Source organism: Scyliorhinus canicula, chromosome 3, assembly GCF_902713615.1.
Source record: "Scyliorhinus canicula chromosome 3, sScyCan1.1, whole genome shotgun sequence".
Classification (NCBI taxonomy): Eukaryota; Metazoa; Chordata; class Chondrichthyes; order Carcharhiniformes; family Scyliorhinidae; genus Scyliorhinus; species Scyliorhinus canicula.
In genome coordinates this window covers 85,085,550-85,097,067 of record NC_052148.1, presented here as the reverse complement: position 1 = coordinate 85,097,067, position 11,518 = coordinate 85,085,550, and the positions used below count along the sequence as shown (strand labels likewise).

Genomic DNA, 11,518 nt, shown 5'->3' with positions numbered 1-11,518 from the left:
AACAATACACGTGATAATCCAGCAAAAAATGTCAAAGAGCATAACTTGTCATTCACAGAAAAGGGAAACTAGATTAATGCAAAAGTAGATTCAACTTTGACCACATTGTGAAAAACGGAATACAGTGATGCATGTCTTTTTAATAATGCCACGAGTAGGATTATCAATGATCGAAATACACAAGCTACAAAATTGGCAATCCTAGTGACAATGTTTCCATGACAATTCATGCAACTGGAGAGGGGAGTCAACTTTGCCAGATTCAGCATGATCAACTAACTTCAATATCTTATATCTGACCCTTGATAGCTTTGAAGCTTGCACAATGAGCAAGATGGCCTCAAAGGAAAGCCGGTGGGGGGGGGGGGGGGGGGGGGGGGGGGTGCTCTGTGTTTTATTTCTGAACAGCTCCAAAATGGTCACAGTAATATTCAGCCTGAACTAAGCCTGTGAAAGCTGAATGGGGAACTGAGAAAGTAAATTGACAGAAAGAAACGCAAATGCAACATGGGAAGCATAAGAGAGTTCCTCCACAAATGGTAGTCACAATGTCATGTTCAATTGCTGACGAAATGACCATTCTGCATTAAAGGATCCGGAGGACAGTACACCACGCCTGATAGTGGGTGGTAACCACAGTGAATGCTACCCATTAGACCCGCACCCTGAAGAAGACAGCCAAGTTCAAGGAATCTGCAAGGTTAGTTAAACCGATAATAACATTGCACGTAGAAGGCCCGTGTCACAAAATGCAATCTGTTGATCTGTTTTATTTTATTTTCTGTTCACTCAGGTTAAGACTTCAAAAGTATTTAATGGAAATGTTGTACAGATTGGGCATAACCCAAATGAAAATCAAAATGGCCTTGAGAGGCTAAATACTTATGTCTCTTCATGCCTTTATGCCATTTTCACTGTAACTGACATTTCAGCAAGTCATCGAGGTGAATGTTATAGCCCCATCCGACGTATTTGAAGGCGGGGGAGGTGGCAGATAAAACAAAGTAGGTTGCTAGCTCACTGACATCCTGCGCACCCTTGACCTGTCCCTTACAATATAGGGGATGGGTAAGGAGTTACGGACCCTGCCTGCCCCACGGCCAATAAACTGCTAGTTCAGTGTCTCATGCCATCTTCCTCTTTCCAGTGGAGACTCTCAGTGAGTACACAGGGGTTGATTGAAACACATCACACCCACCACCTGGATTGCAGCAGACTGGTTCGTCAGTCTGAGTACCTATAGCAGGATTAACGGGAGAGTTGAATCCAAGTAGGAGAATCATTAACAGTTTAATAAATGTGTTAAAGCTATCTCCAAGTCTGAACCTTCCTTTTGTCATTGTCAATATTTTTCCCGCTTCTGGACTGTGATAGAAAGATTCAACAACGCTCATTAAGAAAACAAAACAAAGCTTTATTTGCGAATTACAACTGCATGCAGAAATGGCTGAAACTTGGAGTCGGAAAGCAGTCAAATACAAACTGCTGGATCCTTCCCACGTCTGCGCTGTTACAGAGAAAAAGGACAATATTTATACATTATATGAATCAAGATTACGTGAATACAGCTTGGTCAGGAATTCAATCAGAAGTAAAAACATAAGCAATATCATAAAACTGGCGTCATCTTGCTGACCTTTCAGGACTCGGGGTCTCATATCATCATCTTGTCTTTTGATCGAATGTTTAAGAAATGGAGCAGACTTGTTTAAGTATCATAAGAGACTAGTTTTGGCCTATCTTGTCGTATTTAGACTGCTTTGGGTTATGACGAGTTAGTTTAATCAGAGTTTAACAGAGTCAGGCAGTTTTTGGAACAACTTGACCTTTCCTGATCTTATTCAGGCTTTAGGTTATGTGAGCTCGGCTTTTCTTACATTGTACCAAAAGTTGACCGGTTTTCCCAGAATGCCATTAGTTACTTCGTACAACATCACACTTTGTCAGAGTGCACATCAAGGAAGCAGCTTATGCTACATCAAGAGCATAACAAAACATGGTATCCAGGAGTGACCTGTGTAAATCCATATAGTTACAACTCAGCAGACAGTGACAACCAGCAACAGCACCCAGGCAAGATGATGTTCGGGATTCCAGTTACACAGCAGCTCAGGTACCAAGGCAATCTCAGTGAAAACTGGCGTTGGTTCAGGGAGAGATTCGAGATCTACCTGGTAGCATCCAACCTAGATGGCGTGGCGGATGCTGAGAAAATAAAGCTTCTATTTACCATTGCGGGTCCAGAAGCAGCTAAAATCTTCCAGACCTTCAAATACTTAAAGGGGCAAAAGAACAGCGACTTCCATGCAGTCCTGGACAAATTCCAAGAATTCTGCGAGGAACATACAAGAAAAAACAGTAAAAGAGGTGCCTAAACTCACCACGAGGCGAAGGTAGGTTACATCAGAGGCCCCAGACCACGCCCACTTAAAGGGGAAATGTCCCAAAACACGAAAAAAGTTTTAAAGTTGTAAAACCCGATTCTTTCACCTGGACGACAGCACAATGCCTGAAATTCGACCAGTAGCTGAAAATAACCTCCGCAGAACCCTGCAACAAGCAGTTAGCACCGCCCAAAGAGATGATACAGTCCTTGAAGACTATGACGCAGACCTTGAATTCTTCTTTGGACGTTGCAGGCCTAATGCCAGCCCCGACACAAAACGTGATGATATGGTCTTGGAAGATAATGACTCACACGAAGATTTCACCTTGGGAGGTGGCTACCCCAGTACCAAATACGAACCACAACTAGACGTGTTGTACATTGAAGACCCCGAAGACGAGTTCTTCAGATTGGGGAATCTTCAGCCCACCATACATGACATCCTGACTCGTGAGTGCAGGATTATGCTGCGGCCTGACACCAAGAGACAGAGAGCGGTACAAGCCCACAGAGAGCAGCCTGCTGCCACACAGAGAGTGGTCCACACACTGCTACGGGTTCCCGACTCCACACAGAGAGTGGTCCACGCACCACGAAGGGTCCCAGCCTCCACACAGAAAGCGATGAAAGACTCCACAGCGAGACAACAACTGCACGTCTCCACACAGAAAGTGACTCCAGTGACACAAGCCTCCACAGCGAGCTCGTGGACAGACTCCACAATAGAAGCAATGCACGACTCCAGAGCGCAGTCCGTGCGTGAACAAGACCATGAGGGTCTAGCAACCTCCTCTGAGCAACCAGCAGCAGACAATGCAAGTCTGCCATGCTCAAGTGAACAACAGAAAGACTATGATAGTCTGCCAAGCTCAAGTGCACAGCGAGAAGACTATGACAGTCTACCACGCTGCAGTGAACAAGACGAAGACTCAGACAGTCTACCCAGCTCAAGTGAACGACAAGAAGACACTGAGGTTCTACCCACTGTATGTGAGACAAGTGACGACGGCATCCCACTTCCCATACAGGATGTGCAACGTGACAGACCTCAGCTAGAATGTACAGAGGCACTCGACAATCACAATGAGACTACTGGTGACTCCGGTGACACCACGTTACTTCAAACCTCATTCGCTCGTGCCTCTCCACAAGCAAATGCATTCCTGAACGTTTTGACTCCGGACGTGGAGCATCAAGAAACCTCGGGAGATGCAAGTGAACCTGAACTGACTCCGGACGGGAAGCGGCAAGAAACCAAAACTGACTCAGGTGAAACGGACCAGACTCCAGGCGGGGAGAATCGACATGCCAAAGCTGATTCACATAAGCCGGACATGACTTTAGACGGGGAGCACCGCAAACCCAGTGAGGGCATGCGCAAGAAAATAGCAGATGCCACAAAGCATGCTGACACGAGTAACTGTATGAAGGACTCGTATTACCACAGAGTGTGGTCCTTGAGAGCAGCAAACACGACAACAAAACCAAGCAACACAACAAAACAACCTATGAAAACCACATCAAAGACAACGACACGAAGCGTTCCAAAGGCAACAACGTCGACAACAAGCGCAAAAACAACATCAACAATGGAACTACGACTGGTACAACATGGTATGACTCTGCAAATGCGGGACACTGTTACTGCTCAGCTCAGTACAATGACATACCATGGCAGGACGATGCATCTTACCAATTCACGTTTGCTACACTACCAACAGGCAACCCGGCTTTCAGAACAGATTGCATACATCGCTACCACAAGCATCGGAAGAAAAAAAAAGACTCCAAATCAGACAATGAAGTGATTTGACCACTTCTTGGTTCCTTACGCACAGGGACACTGATGGCATTCACAAGGACATGCCACCATCAACATCACCAACTCACCAACCAAACAAGAAAGACACTCAACCATAATAATTAATGGATTTTGGAATCATACATATGATTTGGACTTATTGTATCATGATCACTGTTATCATAACTTGTACAGAGCATCACTTATCTACCTGTTTTTGTTCAATTTTCTTTAACACTGTACAGAAAATATGTAACATGAAAAAAAGGGGGATGTGGTGATATGCATCACTGTAAATACACAAGGGGTTAATGTAAATACACGAAGACTAGATAGACACTAGAGAGAGCACCAGTGATATGACACACAGACATTCAACCGATAGGTCAGTAAGATAGGACATGACCAATGGGCATTCACGACACACACAGAGGTGACACTACCACAGGGTGGCATTACACCAACCCATATAAAAGGACACAGCACACATGATCTTCCTCTTTCTAGTGAAGACTCTTAGTGAGTGCATACAGGGTTGATTGAAACACATCACACCCACCACCTGGATTGTAGCAGACTGGTTCGTCAGTCTGAGTAGCTATAGCAGGGTTAACAGGAGAGTCGAATCCAAGTAGGAGAATCATTAACAGTTCAATAAATGTGTTAAAGCTATCTCCAAGTCTGAACCTTCCTTTGTCAGAGTGCACATCAAGGAAGCAGCTTATGCTACGTCAAGAGCATAACAAACCAACTACATCTTTTTTTTTTGCAGCAAACTGAAGAAAGACTACATTTTGTGATACATGCCATCCACCTGCAATGTGTTAGCAATTTATCATACCTCACAGATTCTTGAACTTAATTATCTTCTCTCGGGTCTGTATACAGGTAGCATGCATGGTGCACTGCTATCTCTGGGGTGAATAGGAAGATCAAGCCTCTTCATATTCAGATTGTGCATGGGTCATTGGCAGTTAAATATTGCATTCATATATCTATAGAATGAGCTGGATTTTATTAATTTACTAAAATTACTTGGCCCGGGATTCTCCGTTGCGAATCCGCCCTGCTTATGCTGCTAGCGAGGGTGGAGAATTTGGCGCACTGTTCGCTGTTGCGATCATCTACTCCCGCAGCTTGCCAATGGGATTTCCCATTGAACCCATCCCACATCACCAAGACACCTACAGCGGGGGTGCGCTGCTGGCCGGACCAGAGAATCCTGTCGCCAGCGAATAGCCGGAGAATTCAGTCCCTTATTTCATTGTGTATCATGTACACTATTAAATATTGTACTTGGCATGCTTTGAAAAACAACCTTCATCCTGAGGATGGAGAAAAACTGTATTAAATTTCATTACAGATTTCAGAAACATAGAAAAATGTCCAAGAGATAATCTATAAAGATACTCTAAACGTTGCAAAAATAGCATACCCAAGGCTATTTAAAGGTCGCAGTGCACACAGATCTTTTCTTGCACAAATGAATTTGAAAGCTGAAAAAGGAAAATCTGAGACAAAAGTATACTAGCGAATTGTGCTCACTGTAAGTTAAATTCTTTGCATCAAATCTGGAGCTTCAAAAGGGCATGTGCAAGAAATGACAGAAGCAAGTCAGCTTGCTAATACAGGAAATCACAGATCTGCAGGTCACAAAGAAATTGCTGCAGAACCTGCTCTCCAATTGCAGAACTTCCTCTGCTCCAGTTGCCCACTTTCTCCCTCGTGTACAGCATTCTGTTCTGAATCAGTTCTCTAGTGTATTGCTTTAAACCGACAGCTGAAAGAGAGATGTTATATTAACTTGAATACAGCCAAGGTTGTACTATTGTAATGCTGAATTGAGTTTTGTCTTGTCAAATTGACCAACACTAGTGCTCTGTTGCTGCATTGCCAAAACTAAAATACTGTGCAGTTGAACAAATTGACTACAACATTATGCATTAAAACCCAGAAAATTGTGAATTAAGATTTGTTTTCTACAATAATTATGATCACCTTAAATCTTAGCATATTATTTAGTTTACAATAATGGCACCTTCATCTTTCAGGCACTTTATTGTTAATCCTGGCCGAGAAACTAAAATTCCTGGAATGGGAGCCCTCCTTGCCTTCATATCCTTACTTCTCCCAATCTTATTACTTTCTTAAGCCCCAAAATTCTCTATTGCTTGCTGATCTCTTTTGCACACATCCTTATCGCAATCTCTGTGGAGGACTCCCAAGTGGATCTCTTCACCCTCTCACATCCCAATTTCCAGAACAGTGCATAAAACTGATTGGGAATGTGAAAGATCATTCAGACAAGTCATGCAGAGCCAATAAAGAGAGATCCTTTTCATTCCATCTGTTTAAACTAGGTTGAAAATTGGTCAAGAAATGAAACGAAATGTTGATATGCTGGCACATATGCTGGAGCGGGGGGAGTTTTCACTGTTCACAGGATTGTCATAACTCATCACCTGGGAACCTGAGTATAATGTTGTTTATTTTAAAAATATTTTTTATTCTCCTCCTTTTCCACATTTTCTCCAAATTTACGCCCACCAACAACAAACAATAATCAGTAACAAATATATCAAATCCCATATCAATAACAACGATCCCATCCTCCCACCAAACCCCAAACATTAGCCCGCATGTTCACACAAACAAATGACATAAAAGGAATCAGGAATCACCCAGTCACCACCAACACACACCGCCCCCCCCCCCCCCCAACCTTCCCACCCATCCCCCCCAACTAATATTCGATGTTATCCAGTTCTTGAAAGTGATGAACAATGCCCATGAATTGTAGAACCCCTCCATCCTTTCCCTCAGTTCAAACTTAACCTTCTCAAGAGTCAAGAATTCCAACAGGTCCCCCCGCCATGCCAGGGCACAGGGTGGAGAGGCTGCTCCATCCCAACAGGATCCGCCTTCGGGTGATCAATGAGGCGAAGGCTACAACATCTGCCTCCCCACCCATTTCCAACCCTGGCTGGTCCGACACCCCGAATATGGCCACCCGGGGGCCCGGGTCCAGTTTCCCGTGCATCACTTTAGAAATTACCCTAAAAACCTCCTTCCAGTAATCCCCCAGTTTTGGACAGGACCAAAACATATGAACATGATTAGCGGGGCCCCTCCGCAAGATGCACACACATCTTCTACTCCTTCAAAGAATCGGCTCATCCTCGCCCTCGTGAGGGCGAGGATGTATCAGCTGTATCAACCCCAACCTCGCGCATGTGGTGGAGGCTCTCGGGAGCACCTCACACCAGAACCCCTCCTCTATATCCTCTCCCAACTCTTCCTCCCACTTTGCTTTGATCCCTTCCAGTGGTGCCTTCTCCCCTTCCAAAATAGCTCCGTAAACCGCTGACACTACCCCCTTCTCCAGTCCCCCTGTCGTCAGCACCTCCTCCAGTAATGTGGAGGCCGGCTCCACCGGGAAGCTCTGTATGCCCTTTCTGGCATAATGTCGAACCTGCATGTATCTAAACATTTCTCTCTGCTTCAGCCCATACTTCGCTTCCAGCTCCTTCAGTCCTGCAAACCAACCCCTAAGAAACAAATCTTTTAGTGTCTTAATCCCCTTCTCCTCCCATTTCCGAAAATTTCCATCCCACCTCCCTGGCTGAAATCTGTGGTTCTCCCGAATTAGCATTTCCCTTGACCCTGCCAGGGTCAAGCCAAAGTGTTGGCGAAACTGCCTCCAAATTCTCAATGAAGCTATTATTACCGGACTCGCTGAGTACTTCCCCGGGACTATCGGAAGCGCGCTGTTGCTAGTGCTTTCAATCCCGACCCCCTGCACAAACACTCCTCCATTCTGACCCACTGGGAATCAACCCCTCTGACCCAGCTCCGCACCTTCTCCACATTCGCTGGCCAGTAGTAATACATCAGGTTCGGGAAAACCAAACCCCCTGCCTGCCTTCCCCTCTGTGGCAGCACCTTTCTCACTCTGGCCACTTTCCCTCCGCATATGAACGAAGTAATCCTTCCCTCAATCTCTCTGAAAAAAGCCTTTGGCAGGAAAATTGGCAGGCATTGAAAAATAAAACAGAAATCGCGGCAACACGTTCATTTTAACCGCCTGTACTCGACTCGCCAGTGACAGATGGAGACGATCCCACTTTGCCAGATCAGCCTTCACTCTCCCCACCAAACTAGTGATGTTGTACCTGCGAAGCCCCCTTCACTCCCGGGCAACCTGCACCCCCAGGTACCTAAAGTGAGTCCCTGCCCTAAGGAATGGCAGCCCCCCCATCCCTGCCCCCACCCCCGGTCAAGACACCACAAAATACTCATCCTAGATTTAGTTTGTACCCGGAGAAAGACCCAAACACTCGAAGCAGCTCCAATATTCCCCCCATCAACAAACTCAGTTCCGACACGTATAACAGCAAATCATCGGCATATAAGGACACCCTGTGCTCTATTCCCCCCCCCCCCCCCCCTCACTATTCCTTTCCATACCCCGGAACTTCTTAATGCGATGACAAACGGCTCAATCGCGAGAGCAAACAGCAGGGGGGATATAGGACATCCCTGCCTAGTCCCATGGTGGACAGAAAAGTATCTCGAGCTGATGTTGTTTGTGTGGACACTCGCCCTCGGCTCCTTATATAGTAGCTTTACCCAGTTCACAAATTTTGGTCCAATCCCAAACCACTCCAGAACTGCCATCAAGTATCCCCATTCTACCCGGTCAAACTCCATCTCAGCATCCAGTGCTACAACCGCCTCTGTTTCCTTCCCCTCTGCCGGTGCCATAACGACATTCAATGCCCTTGTAACATTTGAAAAGAGTTGCTTCCCTCTCACGAACCTCGTCTGATCTTCACCTATCACCTTCGGGAGGCACTGCTCCAGCCTACCCGCCAGTACAAGGGGCTGGTTTAGCACACTGGACTAAATAGCTGGCTTGTAATGCAGAACAAGGCAGCAGCGCGGGTTCAATTCCCGTACCAGCCTCCCCGAACAGGCGCCGGAATGTGGCGACTAGGGGCTTTTCACAGTAACTTCATTGAAGCGTACTTGTGACAATAAGCGATTATTATTATTATTACCTTCGCCAATACTTTTGCATCCACATTCAGAAGCAATATGGGCCTATACGACCCACACTCAGTCGGATCCTTATCTTTTTTTAGCAACAGGGCAATCGATGCCTGCCCCAAAGTTTGCGGCAATACCCCCTTCCCTTTCACCTCTTCAAACATCACCACCATCAGGGGTGCCAGCTTATCCTTGAATTTTTTATAATATTCCACCGGAAACCCATCCGGCCATGTCACCTCCCCCGAATGCATTCTCCCAATCGCATCCTTTATCTCCTGCTCCACTATCGCTGGTATAATGCTGGTTGAAAGTATATTCCATTCTTCAGCCCAAGACAACTTTGTCAAAATGAGAAGATGGTTTCTGTTATTTCCTAAATGCCCACATTGCCAATCTAAAGCTATGCCAGTTAGTCACACCTTTATAACATCCAATAATTTTAATTAGATTCAATGGGGAATAATCAATCTGATCTGCATTTCTATGATCGAGAAAAGTCTTGAGTATACCATGCGATGTGTTTATCACCTTCTCTATCACACCTTTACGTTTCAATTAACAATCTCTTAAATTAACTTTATTGGTGTGTCCTGGACAAGTAGGAAACCTATAAATTCAAAGCACCAGACAGGGAAGGAAAATCTAATAACTACAAACCATTAAGAAAATAAAATTAAAACCAATCGAATCACTAAACTAGACATTTTGAGAAAAAGTATCAGCATCCCTACAATTACAGCAAATCAAAGTTCACAAATTATTTTCCAATTTCTTACAATGGTCATCATATTTCCTGAATTGAATTATTGTAAATAAAGCCAAATTACATCTTACATCACGGAGAAATTTTAATCACTGTAGTGGTTAAAATATTTAACTCGGGCAAGGTCTTTGGAAATCTTTCCAAATTGAACTTTGACTTTTCTGATCTCCACGCAAATGCGGCCTACCAGGAGTCAGACCATTCATTCTTATTAACCACTCGCTCCTAAATGCCATTAGCTCCTAAGTCTTTCCACTCTTACTTTGAGCCCCAAGCTCCCTTTTTTCTCACATACATCCATATAATCATATTCAGAAGACCCTGTCCCCACTCAATCCGTGTGAACAATTTGGCTTCCATCTTGGAGCATAACCTTCCAATTAACCAGCTAATCATCAGCTCACTGCATTTGCAAAGAAAATGTCCAAGAAACATGAAGGAAGATTGGAAAACAGAAGACAGCACATAAACAACGATCAGAAAAAAACAGTCCGACACTGTTTCTGATGGTCACCGACGACCTTAAACATGAAATCTGTTTCTCTCTCCAAAGACGCTGCCAGACTTGTATTTCCACTGTTTTTGTTTTTTTATTACAGCGATACAAGCATTATGATGGCAAAAAATGTACAACAGCCACAGAGAGTGAAAAAACCATGACAGAAGGCCTGGGAAGTAGCCTGTGAAAGAAATTAAGACACCGATAGAAGGACAGAGAATGTATTTTGCACCTCAGCAACACCACAGGGCATCAACTATCTGCCAAATTAAAATGTCAGTCTCTGAAATATCTCCAAAATCACTACACCAAAGCATAACATCTGCAGCCAATAATATTTCCTATGCTGCACCTACAGTAACTAATTAATTAATAATAATCGCTTATTGTCACAAGTAGGCTTCAATGAAGTTACTGTAAAAAGCCCCTAGTCGCCACATTCCGGCGCCTGTTCGGGGAGGCCGGTACTGGAATTGAACCCGGGCTGCTGCCTTGTTCTGCATTACAAGCCAGCTGTTTAGCCCACTGTGCTAAACCAGTCCCATGTTAAATCCCCATTAAGTCCCCAAATACCAGATTGACTAAATGTGAATGAGTTAAATATTGCAAAAAAACAGAGGGGGTAATAGTTAGTCATATATAAAATTTACATTGGCTGAATGTTTTTTGTGGTCTATATTAGTAGCTTGCAAGTGTATTTGCATACCCAGCGCATTCATTTCAAAGACCAGTGGGGAAAATTGATTCATTCACCGTCCCTCCCATTTTAGTTTGCTTTTTTAGAAAGACAAATTTAATTGAAATAATAACCATGACAAGACTCCTTATTTCAGCAGGGAGATCTGACCAAATTCATGTCTCCACCCCCCACAGATGGGATTCAGCTGCTCCGTCTCATCTCTGCCTCATTGCAGCTGCCAGATAGGGGAAAATTGCTTTGTTGTGCATTCCCCGTGTCTCCCTCTCCTGTTTGGTGCTTGCCAGTCATCCCCCATGAGCCTTGTAAACAGCCTGCAT

General features: G+C 44.5%; 1 protein-coding gene across 5 annotated transcripts in view; it reads right to left on the bottom strand.

Annotated features, from left to right (window-relative positions):
- Positions 1 to 11,518, bottom strand: part of rusc2 (RUN and SH3 domain containing 2) — a 182,986-nt gene that overhangs the window by 89,357 nt on the left and 82,111 nt on the right. The gene's annotated exons all lie outside the window — the stretch shown is intronic.